This window comes from Onychomys torridus, chromosome 5 (genome assembly GCF_903995425.1).
Source record: "Onychomys torridus chromosome 5, mOncTor1.1, whole genome shotgun sequence".
Classification (NCBI taxonomy): domain Eukaryota; kingdom Metazoa; phylum Chordata; class Mammalia; order Rodentia; family Cricetidae; genus Onychomys; species Onychomys torridus.
In genome coordinates this window covers 116,006,101-116,025,689 of record NC_050447.1, presented here as the reverse complement: position 1 = coordinate 116,025,689, position 19,589 = coordinate 116,006,101, and the positions used below count along the sequence as shown (strand labels likewise).

The 19,589-nt window shown below is 42.6% G+C and overlaps 1 protein-coding gene and 1 non-coding gene across 8 annotated transcripts in view; both read right to left on the bottom strand.

Moving 5' to 3' along the window:
* Positions 1 to 19,589, bottom strand: part of Phactr1 (phosphatase and actin regulator 1) — a 461,344-nt gene that overhangs the window by 290,925 nt on the left and 150,830 nt on the right. The gene's annotated exons all lie outside the window — the stretch shown is intronic.
* Positions 18,410 to 18,484, bottom strand: Trnaa-agc. The gene has a single exon. It is a non-coding gene; the product is annotated as a tRNA-Ala (tRNA).

The window sequence follows — 19,589 nt, the reverse complement described above, 5'->3', positions numbered from 1 at the left end:
AAGAAAAGGAGGCATTGAAGAAGTGGAGAGGGTAACTGAGCACATGTGATATGGAAGTAGAAAGGAGATGTGGAGGTCTGAATGAGAATGGCCCCCACAGACTCACAGGGAGCGGCACTTTTTGAAAGGGTCAGGAGGTGTGGCCTTGGAGGAAGTGTGTCACTGGGGGTGGGCTTTGGGGTTTCAGAAGCTCACGCCAGGCCCAGTGACTGACTCTCTGTCCCTGCTGCCTGCAGATCCAGATGTAGAACTCTCAGCTCCTGCTCCAGCACCATGTTTGCCTGCATGGCACCACCATGCTTTCTGCCATGAGGATAATGGACCAAACCTCTGAAGCTGTAAGCCAACCTTTGTAAGAGTTGCCATGATCATGGTGTCTCTTCCCAGCAATGGAAACCCTAACTAAGACACAAGGCTACTGGGATAAAGGGTATGAGGGTGGGGGCAGGGAGATGAAGGAAGAAGAGGGGTGGGAAGATCAACAAAAACAAATCATGTTTTGAATTTCCATTAAAAAATCTAATTCTCTGTATACTAATTAAAAATAATAAAGACAGTAATAAAAGAAGGCATAAAATATGGGCAAAAAGGGATTAGGCTTGATATTGTTACTTAAAATAAAAATCTTAAGATTTAGGGATTGATGGACAGGTAAGTTCAATGTGGTCCATTCTCTGTTGTCTTCTTTATAGTTAATAAGAAAGAGGAGAATTTGAGGCACAGAGTACTTCCGCTTTCCTGTGGTCTTTACATCGAAACTAGTTTGCTGTTTGGGATTTAAGACTTACCCAGCTGGCTTTTTCCTTCTTTGTCATCTTGTTACACAAATTAAAACTAACCCCTTCCCTGAGCAGTTAACTCTGACTTGCCTCTACCTTTCTATCATGTTCTCCTACCATGCTTCCCACAGACTCCGTGTCTTCAAGTGTGTTGCTTTAGCAGAAATATGAAAACCTGACTGATGCCAGCTCACAAAGACACAGCACACCAGCACCTGCCAGCCACACTCTCTGCTCCCATGGGTCAGTCACTTTTCTTGTTAAAACACCCAATAGGAAGCAACTCAAGGAGGGAGAGCTGATTTAGTCTCACAGTTTGAGAGCACAGTCCATCACCGCAGGGAAGACAGGATGGTGGGAGGGGCCTTGGCTTTGGTGGCGGGAGTCCACAGTCACTTACTCACATCTGGGCATATCAGGAAGCAGAGAGACATGAACTGTCTAGTTTTCTCCTTTTTTTACCCATCCAGGACCCTAGCCCTGGGATGATGCTATCCTTATTCAGAGTGGGTCTTCTTTCTCTACCTAGTTAAACCTCTCTCTGGAAACACCCCCATATGCACACCCAGAAGTGTGTCTCCTAGTGATCTTGAGTCCAATGAAGGTGACAGTTAGAGCGATCACGGTTCACAACTGTACTGTGATCACTCCTTGTGAAGGCACCTGTACTTGAAAGCTGTATGTAAAGAGGCCATCAGCAGTGTGGCCACCCCACTCTGCACTTTTTCCTTCCCAGTTTGGAAGCAATGCCTGCCACATCACCAGCAAAAGGTTCAGAGAAGCCCAAGGACTTCCTGGGTTGGCAGTTGTCAACTTTCACATTCTAATGATCTGATTTGATCTCAATCCTTGCAATTGCATTCTAATTGTGCATGATGACAGCCGGGTGCCTTGGGCTAGATTAATCAATTAACATCACAATTATTATTACGGCAATACAGATGTAAGTAGACACACAGGTGGCTAGTATAAACACTAGATCTACCATTTAAATTTGGAATAAAGAGAGTCTGGCTGTGAAAAATTCTTTCAGACTCTTTTGAAATAAAATAAAGGGATACTTAATAAAATCTCAAAGCAACACAGAGAATTTAGAAAGTGCCATGTCTGACATTGGCTCAGGTGTCTTCTAAAGGCCGAGGACTGAAGACCTGGTCTACATGGTGGTGTTGTGGGGAAACAATGAAAGCCCTAAAGGACGGGGCTCAGAGGAAGATTCTTAATGCCACTGTGGGTGTTCCCTGAAGGGGACTATGAGACCCCAAGTGTCTCTCTGTTCCCTCTAATACACAGCCTTGCTATTGCTGTTCAGCATTTGACATGAGGTGACATACCTAAGGGGCCATCCTCACCAAGCCTGTGATACAGTGTTTGGATCTTGAACTTGCAAACTGTGAGCTAAGTTAACCTTTTCTCTTTGAAATGTAGTTGCTTAAGGCATTTCACAATTAATAGTAATGCAAAGTGGACTCGTAGAGATGTGTGTGTGTGTGTGTGTGTGTGTGTGTGTGTGTGTGTGTGTGTGTGTTGGCTTTTCAAGACAAGGTTTCTCTGAATAGCTTTGGATCCTGTTCTGGAACTCACTTTGTAGACCAGGTTGGCCTTGAACTCACAGAGATTCACCTGCCTCTGCCTCCTGGGTGCTGGGACTAAAGACATGCACCACCACACCTGGCTAAGACGTATAGTTTTTAATAGTGTTTGTCTTGGTACTTTGACTCTGGCTGTTTGTGGAAACTATGCAGATTTCTTCAAGGGTTGATTTTGGTTTTGTTTTTGGCATTCCATCTAAAATCATAGGGCAGTGACTTTCACAGACTCTCAGTGAATTAAATTTGAGTAGGTTGTGAGTACATCATAGGTTCCAGGCATTTATCACTGCCACAGTGACCTCCCAGCTCAGGACACAGATCTACAAGGAAGATATACACATTCACAGTGCAGAGCAAACATTCAACTCAGCGAACCCTTGGGATCCTGCATGTACTATGTGCTAAGACAGAAAATGGGGAAGAAAGGGCTTAGAGTTTCTTTATATGCCTCGGGGAAAAACACCCTTTGCCATGTTACCCATGAACCTAACACACACTTTAATTCCTCCACATCTATGCCACAAAACACACAATAAACTCACACCTGACATGCTCCCTTTCCTTTATCCATATCACACTTAAGGTTTGTACTTATGCTAGAAACCATCACCCTACTTTGTTCACATGTTGGGTTGTGGCGCTTTGAACACAGTAAAACAGTTGATAACATTTACCAAGCTTTGGTTATGTCCCACATGATGTCCGTTATCTCATATAATCCTCGCAGGAATAAAGTGCTGCAAGGCAGGGTATCACAGATATGTCCACGATTACACTGACTCTGTTAATGGCCTCTTTCTTCCTGTCTGTTCCGAAGGCTGTCACTATTCCATGTCTTCAGAGAGAAAGAGTGATGCCCACAGATATCTCTGGATTTGGCTTGGCCATCAAAAGACCTTTTCTGGGAATCCTATTCTAGGAAGAAATTTCAAAACACTCTGTTATTCATCTGCCTATCTCTATTATGGTAAATATGTCCTCTCTCCAAGATGGCAATTGTGGACAACATACTCCCCAAATATCTCCTAGTAAAGAACTCACTTGGTCCTTGTTATTTCATACTAATTTTAATTAGCATATATATGCATAATGTATATTATACAAAACTCCTCATCACAATATAAACATATTTATTCTTCATAATCTTCCCAAGAGATCCTCAAGCATAGGCAATTCTAGCTATTGTTTGTATATTTGAAATCATTTACCAAATCATTGTTTATTTCCTTGTAAGCTAGATCATTCCAATACCTTAAATAATAAAATGATATATTCCCCTCCTACACTTTTATGTTTTACACAATCTTGCAATCTAGCCCAGAATGGTCTTGAACTCACAAACTTCTTGCCTCGGACTCTCAGGTTTTGAGATTACAGGAGTGCTCTAACAGGCCCTGCTAATAATGGTATATTTTAATTCTGAGGGACGCAGGTTGCTTCCTGAATTCTCATGTGTGTTACGTCACTGATCTATGCAGTAAGGCTCAGAAGCACATGCTGTTGCTTTGTTCGGGTTTGCAAGTGGGGAGACCAAGGTTCAGTGTATTAAATAACTCGGTTGAGGTTACAGAGCTTCACAGCGATTGTGGTAAGGTACCCAAGGAGATGGATCGAAAAATGGGAGGGACTTTGGCAACATCGTTTTTGAAGAGACAAATGCCTTCTTCCTGCACTGTGAGAAAGAACTATAGCTGGAGAAATATTGTGATATTGTGAGACATGTCTGGTTGATACTCCATTGGATCACAATTTCTACCTTCTCAAGGGGGCTTTGCACATCAGGGTGGCACACTCCATGATCCTAGCACTTGGGAGATGGAGGCAAGAGGATGGCAAGTTAAAGAGGCCAATGTGGGATGCATAGAGGGACTTGTTGCCCAAAACACTGAGTATGAGGGGTTTTTTGTTTAAAAAAAAAATTGTCTGTTCTTGGCTGCCTGGCTCCTGGCTGCCTTTGCATTTGTTAGCTTTTAAAATTATTATTATTATTATTATTATTATTATTATTATTTTACAGATGGTTTTATACAATGCTGGGGATTGAACCCAGGATTTCACAGATGCTAGGCTAGGCAAGTACCGTATCAATTGAGCTACATCCCTTCTCCATCATTTGTTACCTTTTGAACTCAAGCTTCAAGATTCAGCATAAACTTCCAGTGTCATATAACTAATAATCCCCTCTCATCTCTCATACTGTCTTTCTCTCCCTATCTGCAGGGACTGGTTCCAGAAACCCTCTGTGGGTACCAAATCCATGGATGCTCAAGTCCTTACACAGAGTGGTGTGGCATTCATATATACCTGTGTCTATACTTCAGGTCATCTCTGCATCACCTAGACCAATTGTTCTACTGTATGATAGGAAAATAACGACAGAAACATGTGTAGGAAAGTGTGTGCATGTCAAGTACATATGGGTTGCTTCCCAGGAACACTGTTAATGCAGAGCTAGTTGATTTGTGGCTGTAGAAAATGTGGCTGGAGAAGGCTGACTATGCTTTCTATCTGGCCTTAAATTAATGATATGTGTTTCTACTCTTTCTAACAGTCCTCAGAGTCCCTATTTGGCTGGTGTTCTCTTTAATGATTCGTTCTTGGGACAGTACTGGGAAGAAGTAGGTATCGAAGGACAGGTATGATTAGCAGTGTAGGCACATAACTCCTGTCAGAGTGACACAAATCACAACAGTGATTACTGAATAGTTGTGTAGTTGTTTAAGGACCTGTTCTGGGCTCTGTGGCATTTCTCTTTCTGTCCATGTGTTCCCAACATTGGTACACCATGGACACATACACACACACACACACACACACACACACACACACACACACACGACCCATCCAAAAGGGGGGGTTTGAAGTTTATCCAACAGATGGAAAGTCATTCATTTGCCGTGCTTGGGTAATAAACTATTTTATCTATAAAACAGAAATGCAAACAAAATTTGAAGGAGATAATATCTATGTTGATGACTCCAAAGACACTGTTATGTGTATCATGATCTTAAAACCATGAGTGCTCAGCCAAGACATGCCACAAAGGTGAAAATTAAAATGATTATTTTTGAAAAGCTAGAATGAAAGATCATTCTCAGTAAGGGCTGATTGATGAGTTAGAAACTATTTAAGAATATCACAGGGAACCTGGATGCTTTGAATGAGGCCAAGATGACAGAGCCAGGAGGGGACAAGGGTTGGCTGCGCATGAACAGTCCTCAAAAGAAGTGAGAATGGCAGCTACTTACATGGGTGACCGAGGGGCAATGATTCATTTGTTCTTTAGATTTGTGCCAAGTCCGAGAATCACTGTTGCTTTGGTGTCTTGGGTGAAGACAACTGTCCTTTGGAGCATTCCCTTTTAGAGGGTCTGGGAACCCACTGAGGATGACATCTTAGAGTGCATGATTGCTCTTCCTGAGGAATGTTATTGCTGTGGAGCCTCCAATGTGGTGTGTTTGTGAGCACACAGAGACACATATAGACACAGACACATACAGAAACACACACATAGACATACAGACACACATCCATTTGAAGGCTAGAGATTGAATCTAAATCCTTGCATATACTAGGCAAGCATTTTACTTCTTAACTAAATTGCCTAAGCTGTCTTTAAATGTGCTATCCTCCAGTCTTAGCCTCTGCATAGCTGGACACCACCAGGTCTGGCTTCAGTTGTTCTATTTGGTGGCACTCCAGCGTATTTCTCAAGTAAATGAGAAATTTTCAGTGCTTTTCCTGTGCCCAGCCAACACTCATTAGTATTTTCACTTATTGCCCTTAATGGGCACCATTAAGACAAATTTGCAAGACTTGGAAGCCAATATTATCGAATGTGTTCTGGCCTTTGTACAATAAGACAGCACTGTAAATAATTCTGTAAAGTGTATATAACATTCCCTTCAATATTTCAGTTATACAATTATGAAGATCGAGAGTCGTCTCTATTTCTCATTTTCTCTTTCAATGACTGTGAAAACCAGATCTTTAGAAGGAAAGAGTCTTTGGTGAAGCCATACTGCCCAGGAGACAGAAAGCCAGAAACTGGAACCCACCAGTCTATTTCTCTTCAAACTTCATCCAACAGCCTTTATCCAGCTGCCAGGCCTCTGGACCCAGCAGTGTGTAAACCACAGTGATGCACCCCTGTCTGTCCCTTTTACAACACTCCTATTTCACTTGGACTTGGCCTTGCTCTGAGGACAGTTTGACAATGACAGGCCATTTACTTTCATTGAAATTCTGCAACTTATTAATATTAGATAAAAATCTACTTTACTGTCACATTCTGCCTCAGTCCTTAAAGGTCCCTGTCAGGGAAAATAGAAACAGGAAGACAAGCAAAAGCTTGATAATGAATGGATTACCATTAATTAAAAGATAATGAAAACCATTCATTTGCATCTTTGTAAATCAGATTTGCTGGCACTCATGGGCTTGGAAAAGTTCTTAATCTGCTCTCTTAACCCGATGTGTGAATGAAACAGAAGTTGGCAATGGCTTCAATTTAATAATAAATTCAAGTGGTGTGAAATGTTCAAGGTAACTCTAGAACAGGGGTTCAGTGTGTTTTATAATTTACTGGGAATTTTTACTGACTCCTGAGATCAAATGCTTTATGCTTCTTTGTACTCATTGTGATGTAAATTTGGGGGTGGGACAGAATCCACTTTAGTTATATTCTCTCTCTCTCTCTCTCTCTCTCTCTCTCTCTCTCTCTCTCTCTCTCTCTCTCGACAGTTTCATGGAGTTTAGGATGGCCCCAAATTCACTGTGTCTAAGAGACTATCCTTGAATTTCTGATCCTCTGGCTACCATCCCCCAGGACTGGGATCACAGGCATGCGCCACCAGCCTGCATGGGCCACCAGGCCTGCTAGTTATTCTTAGTCTCTCCTCGTGGCCCATACTTACTAATTTCTTTAGGAAACTTCCAGGCAATGTTATCACTGAGAGCATGACTGTATCTCCGACAATCATGCTCTCAGTGATAATAATGCCAGCAGTTCTTGAGTGAATCATGGATTTTAGAGGGAATATATGCCAGTGATCTGGCTGTCCTGATCCTGCAAGGCCATGTTTTGGAAGATGAGAAAGCTGCCCATAACTGAGGTCAGAAGGTGGTTTTGCCAGTCATATAGGCAATGGAGTATGCACTATGAATGAACACAGTTCCCTCATGAACACATACAGCAACAAATCCCTTGCTCTTTCAATTGCACATCAGTTTTTTTTTTTTTTTATTTTAAAGGGCTGAACTCTATGAATACAAATAAACAGTGTAATAGATATAGAAGTCTCTCCTTAGATCAGAGCTGGCATATACTTAACCGCACACTACATTCAGTTTTCACACACAATATTATAGTCTGAGGGTGCTGAGTCTCTCAATCACGGCAGTGAGGAATGCAAGTCAGAACCTGTTACATAAGAAAGTTAATTCCAAGTTTTTAAGGTGTTTGGGTAAAATGTTTATTCAATTTTCCTTGACTCTAAGATGCTGTTTCTAGATTGTTGATGGCATTTTACAATCTGTGTTGGTCAACCACAAAATACCTAAACCACTAAAGACAGCACAATTTGGTTTGGCTCAGGGTTTCAGAGGTCTCAGACCATGATTGGCTGTCTCTACTGCCTTCAGATCAGGTCCGTGACAAGGCAGAAACATCATGAGGGGAGATCGTGGAGGAGAGCTGTTAACCTCATGTCAACCAAAAAGCAGTGGGACATGAGAGAAGAGGCAGGCCAGAGACAAGGTATGCCATTAAAATGCCATTCAGGATGTTCCCAGTGACCCACTTCCTCCAGTCAGCCCCTACCTTGCCCAGTTTTCATGACCTCCCAAAAATCATTCAACTATGACTCCATCAGTGATTGGCCCACTGAGCGTGTCAGATACTTCCTGATCTAATCTTTTCCTTAAAACTCTACCTTTGGACATTACCTGGGGACCAAGCCTTCAACATATGACCCTTCAAAGGACATTTCATATCCAAAACTTAATAACATCAGTGTATATATTTAACATGCTTATGGTTTTTCTGTTTTTCACCAAAATCTGTCAAAGTCAATGATGAGTCCTATAAAGCAATGGTATGTTAGTAACAAATTATAAGACATGATCTCTGAAATATAGTCTTACAATGGCATTTTAGAGTAAAAAATTCAAAATTCTTTCCTTTCTTCTAACTGCCACTGAAGGCCTAAGTTAAAATTGGAGTGACTAGGCTTTTTCCACCCCGAGTACAAATTAAATTCACTGTCTCCTTCCCAAGTAGACACTCACCAACTTCCAAGACTCTGTATAGAGCAGTGGTTCTCAACCTTCCTAATGCTGTGACCCTTTAACACAGTTCCTCATGTTGTGGTGACCCCCACTATAAAATTGTTTTCATTGCTACTTCATAACTGTAATTTTGCTACTGTTATGAATTGTAATGTAAATATCTGTGTTTTCTGATGGTCTTAGGTGATTCCTGTGAAAGAGTCATTTGACCCCCCAAAGGTTGAGAAATTCTGTCTAGGGTTATGTGTTTTTTGTTTACATTTTTAGATTCAATAATGTATCCCCATGGTTCTAAGTGCTGGCCAGTCATTTTATGCTAGGGGCAAAGACTGATGGAGCTAAATTTCCTATGATACACAATATATTTTATACTTAGAATATCATGCTAATTAATGAATAGTTTAAAATGCAACTGGACAATGTCTATATGCCAATAAAATAGTTACAGTTACAAAGCTCTCACAAAACATGACTGATATCATACCCAATCACACTTGTCATACCAACAATCACAATTATAAATTCACTGCCAAAATTTAAGCTCAACTCCTTTCAGTAAGTAATAATGTAATTATGTACAACTAATTTTGTTTGTAATGGTTAGTATGGGTAAGTGTGTGGGATTCCAATGGGTATGGCTGTTGGGGAATTTAAAATGTCAGCCCTGTATTTCTTCAGAGCTGTCTGGCAGTCCTTGGAATTGGAGGAAAGTGTCAAGAAGATTTACAGATGGGGCACTGGCCATCCCTCTGTGGAAGACAAGTCTGCCAGGCAGAAAGAGATTCAGGGCTCTGTGTGAAGATGATACTGCACAAGAGAACTGGGATGAAGACCCTAGGAGGACCTGATACTTTGCTTTAAAAAAATACACACAAACACACACACACACACACACACACACACACACACACACACACACACTTACTAGCCTGTGTGTGATGTTTGTATGTGAGCACATGTGCTAAGGCAAGCATGGAGATTAGAGGCCAACATTGTGGAGCTGGTTCTCCCCTTCCTCTGTTACACGAGTTCTAGAGTCAAACTTAGTCAGGCTTATGAAAGAGAGCCTCTACCTACTGAACCGCCTCTCTGGCCCCAATATGCTTCTTACTGTTGACTGATGCTAAGGCTCCCAATCCCTCTGCTTCTTGGTTCTAGAAGAGTGAGGCAATATATTAGGCACTACATTAATTACTTTTCTATTGCTGTGATACAACACCATGACCAAGGCGACTTACAAAAGAAAGCATCTAGTTGGGCTTAAGGTTCCAGAGGGTCAGAGTCCTCCATGATGGTCGAGTGAAGGCAGGTGGCAGGAATAGGTCAGAGCTTACATCCTGAACCCACAAGCAGGATGCAGAACGCACACTGGAAATCACGTGAGTCTTTTGAAACCCCAAAGCTGGCCCCAGTGACATCCCTGCTCCAACAAGACCACACCTCCTTATTCTTCCCAATCAGTTCTAACAAGTGGGGACCAAGTACTCAACCCTATGAACCCTTTGGGACATTCTCCTTCAAACCATCATCAGCATCTCAGCTGCATGCTCTCACATCCTAGAACTCCACCTTGTGTTTCCCCACTCATGATGTACTATGCCTTCTAAAATCATGAACGAAGTATTTCTTCCTTAAGCTAGTTCTGATATGTAGTATATCACAAAAAATTCACTAATACACCAAGGCAGGAAGGAAAACTTTTTGATGTTTCTTTTTGCTTACTATTGAATACAATCAGGGCTATGATTTATTTGGTGTCATCAGAATAGTAGTTTCAAGGTTACTATTCATCCCTAAATTCCAGCGATCCTGAGAACACCAGTAAGGGCTGGTGTTGACCCAGGTGGCAACATCAACCTCTCTGCTTGGGCTGTTTTCATTTCTGTCTCTCCAGAGGGAGAAAGCTCCAGGTGTCAATGGATTCTTGTGTATGTAGCCCATTCCCTTCTTTGAATTAACACCCCCCAAACTGTCCATCTAAAGTCAGCCCCAATCCTCCTCAAACATGAACATCCCATGATACTGGTCAGCTAGGAAGAACCCCAGTCTCATTGTGAAAAACTTACTATTATCAGTACCCTCACTAGTAAGAGGCTGACTTGAAAAGAATACAGTAGCATTTTTCATTTATGTATACTATTATATAACACTAGTATTGTTCTTTCCCAACCATGAGGAAGGCGTTAAGTCAACGTGAGGTTAAGTGGGATAAACCATGGACAGCACTGAACCTGAAACCTGGTACAGTTACTTGTATTAGTTATCTTATTATTTACATTGAATTATCGTTCCAAAAATATACATTGTTCACACCAACTTTACATTTTCTAACCAACCTTTGAAAAGGTACTCTTCAGCTAGACATGTTTTGGATTACTGAGTTGGTCTGGGTGAAGATTGAGGTGAGGATATGTGGATATCAATATGTTGAAAGTAAAACAACAGCATCACTTTGGTGAGTTATTCATTGCAGGAGCCCAGGGTCAGGGGGATCTAATGCTTGTGAGGTCTATTGACTATTAATCATTTGGACAGTGATTGATCATTGACAGTAACATCATACTTAATATTAATTAAAGGTTCGTAGAGAGGAAGGTGTAATGTTTCTATTTTGTTGTATTTTTCCTACAAGATAGGTATCCTGATGCCTTAAATGATAATGCTCTCCCAGTGGCAGAGATACAACAATGAATTTGTCACCCAGGCTATAGGTATTCTTGTCATCATTTGCTCATAAAGCATCCCACAAACACATCGAATATGAATAAATTCTCTGTACCAGAAACTATACTGAGAGCAGCATAAATAGTTGCAGAAGAAACAGTACCTTTTTTTCTGGTATATAAACATATGACAAAATGTTCCAAGGAAACAAGTAATTTAAAATCTTATATATTGAGAAATATGAGCAGAGAGAAAGAGCTGGGTATCTGGAAAGGCTTCAGGGAAAGTTGACATGTAAGATGGCACTTAGGGATCGGGTAAAAGTTTCCAGCAGGAATAAAGCAAGAGAGGGGATGCTATGCAAGAGTTGGGGGAAGCCAAGGCCTCATCTATGAGATTTGGTCAAATGGGGAATGGTTCTGCATGTGGGTGTATATGTGGGGGCATTCATTTATGTGTGGGTACACATGTGTACATGGAGGCCACAGGACAACATCAAGTGTATTTTCTCCTGCACTAGCTACCTGATTTTTGAGATAGTCTCTCATTGGCCATGAACTTACCAAGAAGGCTAGCCTGGTTGTTCAGCAAGTCACAGCTCTCCTCCTATTTGCTCTGTGTGAGGGATGACAAGCATGCACTGCCACACCTGCCCTTTTGTTAGGTTCTAGACAGTAAACTTGAATCGTTGTACTTAAGAGCAAACACTTCACTAATTGAAGTATCTCCCAGCTCAGAGAACTGAGTTTGGTCCTTTCCCAACTCTGGCATTAAACGTAGGCCCTTGCATGTGCTAGGCAAGCACTCTGCAACAGTGTTATGGTCCAGCCCAGTTGGGTGAGAACTGAAAAGTGAGACTACACAGACGGAAGCTTGAGAACACCCTGAGGCCAAGGTTAGAAGCTTGGCAGAGAGAAGTCACAGGAGAGGTTTGAGTTTGCTTTTTGCCTTAGACATTTTCAGTGTAGCAGAAAATGGAATGGCCATTGTAGAGTCCCGCAGAATCTTTTCTCTCCCTTCAGTTTCTCCTGGTAAGATCCTAAATTGCCAGTTAGCCACTGTAGGTTTTAAAGTAAAGGATGTTGTTGTTTTAGTATGGGGCTAAAGTCAGAATCCCAGGGTGCCTTGAAGACCTAAAGTCTACATATTACCTAAGCCAAGTGTGAAGAAAGGAGGGCAAAGGTGGAGAGAATTCGCTCAGTTCCACAGATCTAGGCCATTAGAAGGATTCGGTCACTAAAAGTGACAGAAGGAAGGGAGAAGTGCAGTTTGGGCAATTGAGTCAGTGGTGAATGTTTTACTAATCAACCCCATGTTCACCTTACAAGGAGGGCCTGCTCTGAGGTAATGAGGTGGACACTAAGTAGTCCTTCTATACCAGGCCAGTAGAGGGCACTAAAGGGACAGTCCCAGATGAGGCAAGGGGTGCTTCCTGGGGAGGCCTCTGTTTTCTGGCTGTAGCAGCATCTATACACACAGGGACATCCAGAAGCTCTTTGCTCCGGCCACACACCCTCAGTGTGAAGTCCTCTGGTCCCTTCACTACTCTGGTTCAGACTGGCACCCTGTGGCTGCAGCTGTCCCCATGCAAACACAGGATTTGTGGCCCTATCCTATCTCACCCCTTCCCCGGATTTACATTCACCAAGAGTTCCTGAGGTCCAAAGTCCTTCAGAGCATCCTGGGCAATGCAGCAAACTGCTCCTGCATCTAGGGGGCTGAACCCATACCTTCTCCAGTGGAGCCTGAATGCCCACCCTGGAGACCCAACCTCTCAAGCTCCCAGCCATGTCTTACAATACGTCCACCCCCCAATGCACGTAAAGTAACCAGAGCATGTGTTTTTGTAGAAGGTGGAGGAGGACCACATCTGTCCTACCCTGTCACTCTCAATGTAGTTTCCGGAGACAGACTCTGTCACTGAACTTGGAATTCATGGTTTTTTGGCTAGCGTAGCTGCCAGCAAGCACCAGCAATCATCCTACCTCTGTCTCCCTAGCACGACGACTACAGGGTCCAGACTCAGGTTTTCATGCCTGCACTGCAGACACTCTTAGCCACTGAGCCATCTCCCCAGCTCCCAGTCCTCTTTATCTTGCCAGCTACTTTTCTCTTGAGGCTTTATACTATTTTATGAAGTCGTGTGTTGCATAAAGACATCTTGGTCAGCAATGGACCACATGTTCAAAGGCAGTTCTATCAGATTACAGACGAGACAGACCTTTGGATGGCATTTAAGGTTAGTAAGCTCACTAGAATAGAGTGCCCATAAATGAATCCTGATAAAAATACAAGAAGAGGAAAAGACCAGAAAGGCCATACATGTACATCTAGGCACCTACACTCCTGAAGTGATGTGATGTAGCCATGAGGGTTCTTGCCAGTGCTAAGCCAAGGCCAGTACCTTGAACACTCAAAATTCTGAAAAAAGAAAACTTTTTTCTTTGTAACATTAACCTGCATGGGGAATTTTCTCATTTCATACTAATGAAAACTTCACTAATAGATCAAGGAATCTTGAAGTGCCTCAGACCGTTCAGGGGAATCTGGTTGCCTGACTTCCAAATTTACTGCAAAGTTTGGGTTGTTCTCTGAAACATCTTCCAAAGTATCAAGATGGATTGGATGTAAACATGTCACCTCTGTGTACTCTTCCTGATTTTAGTGGTGTCAAGTCACTAACAGACACTTGGTACATAGCTACTTTGTCTCTCCAGTGTAAGCCACACCTGCAGGCCCAAAGCTCTGTTCTCATCTCTCTGGCTTGTGAAAACCACTCAGATCTCTTAGGACTGTAGACTCTGAGATCCTCTCTAGCTTCAAGAGGGGCTGAGATACTGAAGCCCTTAGATGTTCGAGTACTCAAGTATTATTGGGATACTAGACAAATCAACCCACTTGCTAGGGGTTCACTTAGTTTAGGGTGTGGGGACTTCTAGAGTCAACAGGGGGCCCTGGAATGATTTGAAAACTGCCTGCTCCACTCCCACATTTCCCAGGGAGATGTAGTCTCCAGTGGAAGCTGTTCACATTTGGTCAGCCCCACCCAGTTCACAGTGGCTCCGTGTCTAACAGCTCCGTGATGCTTTGGATTTTCCCAAGGGGATTGTGGGACTTGGAGTGCTCAAATTTACATGAAATGTTGACATTTTACATGCGCTTGGGACACAATAGGAGCTGACAGCCAATTTGCCAGACAGCCTGGCTTCACGGACTACACCGCTGATGAAGCTTTGGACCCTGTGCCATCCTTCTTGATGTTCTTATCACACAGTGCTGTCTCATGTATATATTGGGTTTTTCTGTAGGAAACTTGATGTCTAATCGATATGCTAAACTATGCTTCTTGGGGTTAGGGGAGGTGGCATGCAGCCTTTCTAAGTAAGATGCCTATCTCCTACAACACATATCTGTGGTAGTTTGAATTGTCAGTTTCTTAGACACAGGAGACTAAAACAAGCCATTTATTACAGTAGTATGCTCTCTGGGACAGGGAGGAGGTGGCTGGGATAGGTTCTCATGGGTAACATCTGTACCCTTGGCATCTTTTTCCTTGCCCAGAGCATATCCTGGGTTTCCAGATAGGTACAGAGACTACCAGCTGACTAAACCTTAGCAAGACCGAAAGCAGCAGATTCTCTCTCTGGATGACTCAGTCTGTACATGAAAGACAGTGAAAATCAACCACCAACCTGAGCCTTGTGGTTAGTTTTGGAAACAGGGTCCTCTGAAAGCAAGCTGTGGTCAGCTGAAGCTGCTGTGGAAACACAAGGTCATCAAGTGTGTCCTCGTCCCCAGTGATACATTTGCCCTCTCCTGTCTGCTGCTTTCATGGAGTTACATTAATGGCATATTCAGGCAAGAATTTTACAGCTGATGACTGGGAATGTTAACTGCCTCAAATCACGATGAGGTGATTTCACGAAGCTCTTTGGAAAGAGATGCAGACAGTAATAAAGGAGTCTGAGACGAGCCTTCTGACAAGCCTGCTGGTCTTTTAGCTGTGGTACTGGTAGACATTTTGGATTGCCATTAAGACAAACAAACAATTTTTGGCTGTTTCACTGGCTCTGGGTCTTGCTTTTGAATTAAATAAGCCTTGTGTTATCCCCCAGACAAACTTCTGCATTATTGCTTACTGCATGTTGCCATCTAGCAGATGCCTGGATATTGCAAGCATTGTGTTCAGAAATAGTTTTTCCTTCCTAGTGCCTGAATAAGTTTACTGAAAGGTTAATCTTTCTCACTGGCTGCCACAGCTTGGATAGAGAATTCCCAAAAGGCCTGCATATTGAAGATGTGGTCCTCAGGTGGTTCCTTTAGGAAGGGGTGAGCATTTAAAGAGTGGGGCTCAATGGGAGGCCTTTAGGTCATTTGGATGTACCCTTGAAAGGGGTGCAGGGATTCTGATCCCTCCTCACTCTCTTTTGCTCCATCATGAGCTTCTACCATGATGTACTGTCCCCCACAGGCCCAGAACTATAGCACTAAGGGATCACAGACTTCAGCTTCCTAATCTGAGCCAAAATAGCCCCTTTCTCTATCACTTGGTTTTTGCAGGTATTTGTTACACGGACAGAAAACTGAAGAACATACCAACTGAAGACAAGTACTGCTTAACTGACAGGACATTTTCATTTAGGGAGTCTTTTCTAAAGCAAGACACAATGATATATATTCTGGCTTGTCAGCTTTTGTTTTTAACACAAAGCACCAGACAATGATGTCTACAAAGAATAGAACAGAAATAAATAAAAATGGGCTCACTGAGAGCTCAGAAATAAAATACACTTCCAGTACCCACACTGGCATTGGGCCTTCATGGCATGAAGAAGCAGGTAGAGAAAATACTAGAGGTAAGAAGCTTGTGAGTCAGTGATGACCCTGACTACTGGGATGCTTGACCCTGGTGGGAATGAGGATGTCAGATTTGCTTACAGATCACTAGTTTGTGCCTTGATGCCTGTGGGAACCATGCCTCCCTCCTTCCCAGCCCTTGCTTCTCTGTCTAGCCAAACTGAACTTTCAAGCCAAGTAGGCGTTTTATGTTCCCTTTCAAGCCCCCTTCATCACACTTGAGAAGCCAGCTGCATGTGTGCTGGTAACCTACATAGGGGCACACATCTGTCTTCCCTGAGTTCAGGCTGCTTGAGAGGTTCTCAGTCCTTGACTGGGGACTGCTATGGTGTAGTGGAGCCAAACTGACCTGGCTCAGAGCTGGACTTATATTCTCTCACCTTCAAAATGCAGAGTTATCCATCTTCATGGCCATTAGGGGATTAGGGCCTGGTCTGCTCATACCTGGCCAGTGGGTGTGAAATAGCAGTGGCCATCACTATTATACACAATGGCTTTCCATGTATATTCATGCCACTAGGATTGACGCTGAAACTCCATGTTTGCTTATCTCCTCCTAACCTACTGGAAGAAGAGCACTTACTTAGGAGTACGTGTATTTGGTTGGGAGAGAACATGTGCCTGTCTGTATGTTCAACACACAATGGAAGACTTTTTTCCCACAGAGGAAAACAGCTCAGTCAAGCAAGCTTTCTTTTCTTTTTTAAATTTTTCTCTTCTCTTTTGTGGTCTTGTGATCAAACTGGCCAGACAAGCAATATTACCAACACTTCCCTATTTTCTACAAGTAAGTAACCATGTCCATTTTGTTAGTATGAGAGTTAACCAACTAACATTGGCTTGGTATTCGCCCAAGATTATTTTTACATCCCTGCCTCTATATCCATGAGGGTTATAAGATGGATGGGTCCTGGGGTGGCCATTATCAGTTTCAGAGGTGTACATAACACTGTTGTTAATGGATGTGCAGAGAGCTCCTTATAGCCCCCTATAAAAGCTAAAGGCTCTATTAGCTTTTACTGTAGAGTTCATCTAGGGATCTGTACAGGAAAAATCTGCTCCTCCTTGACTGGGCCCATCTCCCTGGGTATCCTATGAAGGCTGAACTTGGCTGTTTTGTGCTGCATTGAAGCATGGATGGCTTATATAAAGGGGCTGAGTCAAGTGAGAGGAAACAGATCTTAGCCCAGAACTCAATACCCATGAAGGAAATCATCAGGCCTAGACCACTACCCACAGATGTCCAGTACTAAACATCGAATACTGAATACAAGGGTATGTCCTTCACAGGAGGATTACTATACATCTGATGTCATTCCAGAAAGACTTATAACAGAATCTAAGGCTTATGATTTTGATCTTTGCAAACAATTGTTTTACATTTGGAGAGGTGTGTTCATGATTCTTTAATTTTTTTAAATTTATTTTGAGACAGAGTTTCTCTGTGTAGACCTGGCAGCAGTTCTGGAACTGACTATATGTAGACCAAGCTGACCTTGAACTCACAGAGATCCACCTGCCTCTGCCTCCTGAGCACTGGGATTAAAGGCATACACTACTATAGCAAGCTATTTTTCATTTTTTAAAAGAATATTTTATTATTTTTATGGGTCTGTGTGTTTTGCTTCCATGTAGATCTAATGACTAAATGTATGCAGTACCCAAGAAGGCCAGAGAAGGGTGTCAGATCACCTGGGACAGGAATTACAGTTGGTTATGAGCCACCATGTGAGGGCTGGGATTTGAACCTGAGTCCTCTAGAAGAGTAGCCAGTGCTTTTAGTCCCTGAGCACCTTTTTCAGCTCCTATGCCTGTGATTCTTAATGATAGAATTTCCACATAACTTTCCACTTCACAAGCTTGAGATGAAGGTAGTATCAAGATTGTTGTTGCAGTTTTAATTTTCAGGCAAGTAGTCTAGATTTTCTCAAATGCGTACTTGAACTTTCAGCCTGTGCTGAAAGTTAGCCTTATAGTTTGAGTAATAGGAATTCAAAAGTCAAGTTTGCACCCACATTGCTGCAGTCAAGAAAGAATTGTCTGTGCGGAATCCCATAGAGTACATCAGTTTATGCTGCCTCTTTGCTCTTATGGTGTGGATTGGAAAAGTGGTCCTCATGAATCTGAGATGCTGGGACACTGTAGTGGCATCTTGATCATCTTTCCTCTCTTTATAAATTCCAGGTGAATAAACCTCTTGTTGCCTCCTTTTTTTTTTTTTTTTTTTTTTTTTGGAGCTGAGGATTGAACCCAGGGCCTTGTGCTTGCTAGGCAAACACTCTACCACTGAGCTAAATCCCCAAACCCTTCCTGTTGCCTTTTTACACTACAGAACCTCATAAGGATGGTTTCTATCATGTATACAAGGTCCACAGCACATCTGGCTCACTAAATTACTTGTAAGATACTCTCTTCAAATGACTATGGTTATTTGTGATGCGATTTTGGCTAAAATTTGGTTAGTTTCTTCTCACTAGGTTTAGCATGGAGAAACTTGCATTTAGAGTGATCTTTGCTCTATCACTGAATAGAATGGTGCACATGATTCCTAAGCAAATGTTCCCACAGACAGTGAAAGGTCTCTTGAGACACTGGGTCTGCTAGATAGCCAAATAGTCTTTAGCAAGGAGCCCTTCATATTCTCATGACACTTAACACCTAGGAACACAGGGCCCTTTTGTGTTATCAACTATCAGTCTACCCTGCCAAAGATGCCCTCATAGTGTGCTCAGACCACACATTCTTCCCTAGACATGGTGGCATGTCAAAGTTTATCTTTGGGAGCTACTAGTGAGGATACTTAAGATTGCTTGGATTTTTCAAGAAGTGTGTGTGTGTGTGTGTGTGTGTGTGTGCTTGCACTTGAGTGCCACAGCTTGTATGTGGAAGTCAGAGGACAACTGGTGGGTATTGGTTCTCTCCTTCCACCATAAAGGTCTTGGGGATTGAACTCAGATTGTCTGGCTTGGCAGCAAGCACCTTTAACTGCCTAGCTACCTCCTCAGCTCTGACTGAAGGAACTTAGGGAAGTAGTTGGTGCTATTATGTTCCTTTCCCTGCTGACCAATTTCTGTATGGTTCTGGGCATCAGTGGTGTGTAGAAATATGTAGATGTAACTTTGCATTTCTTTCCTTACTCCAGCACTGATTGCTGTTTCTGCATTGCCTGCACAGCAGCATCCAGATGCAGTTTTAAGGAAGTCTAATGGGGATGTCTCATTAGGGTGTCTAGTCAACTACACACGAAGTTCAAAGCTACACACGAAGATTGAATTATCCATGCTGAGGCTCAAGGCTGCTCTGCTAGGTCCTGTGCAAGCAAGCACCCGGCCCCTTAAGTAGAGACCAATGGCTTTCTAAGTGCACTAAGTAGCACTGTAGAAATACAAGACAATAGCTGCGTTTGTAG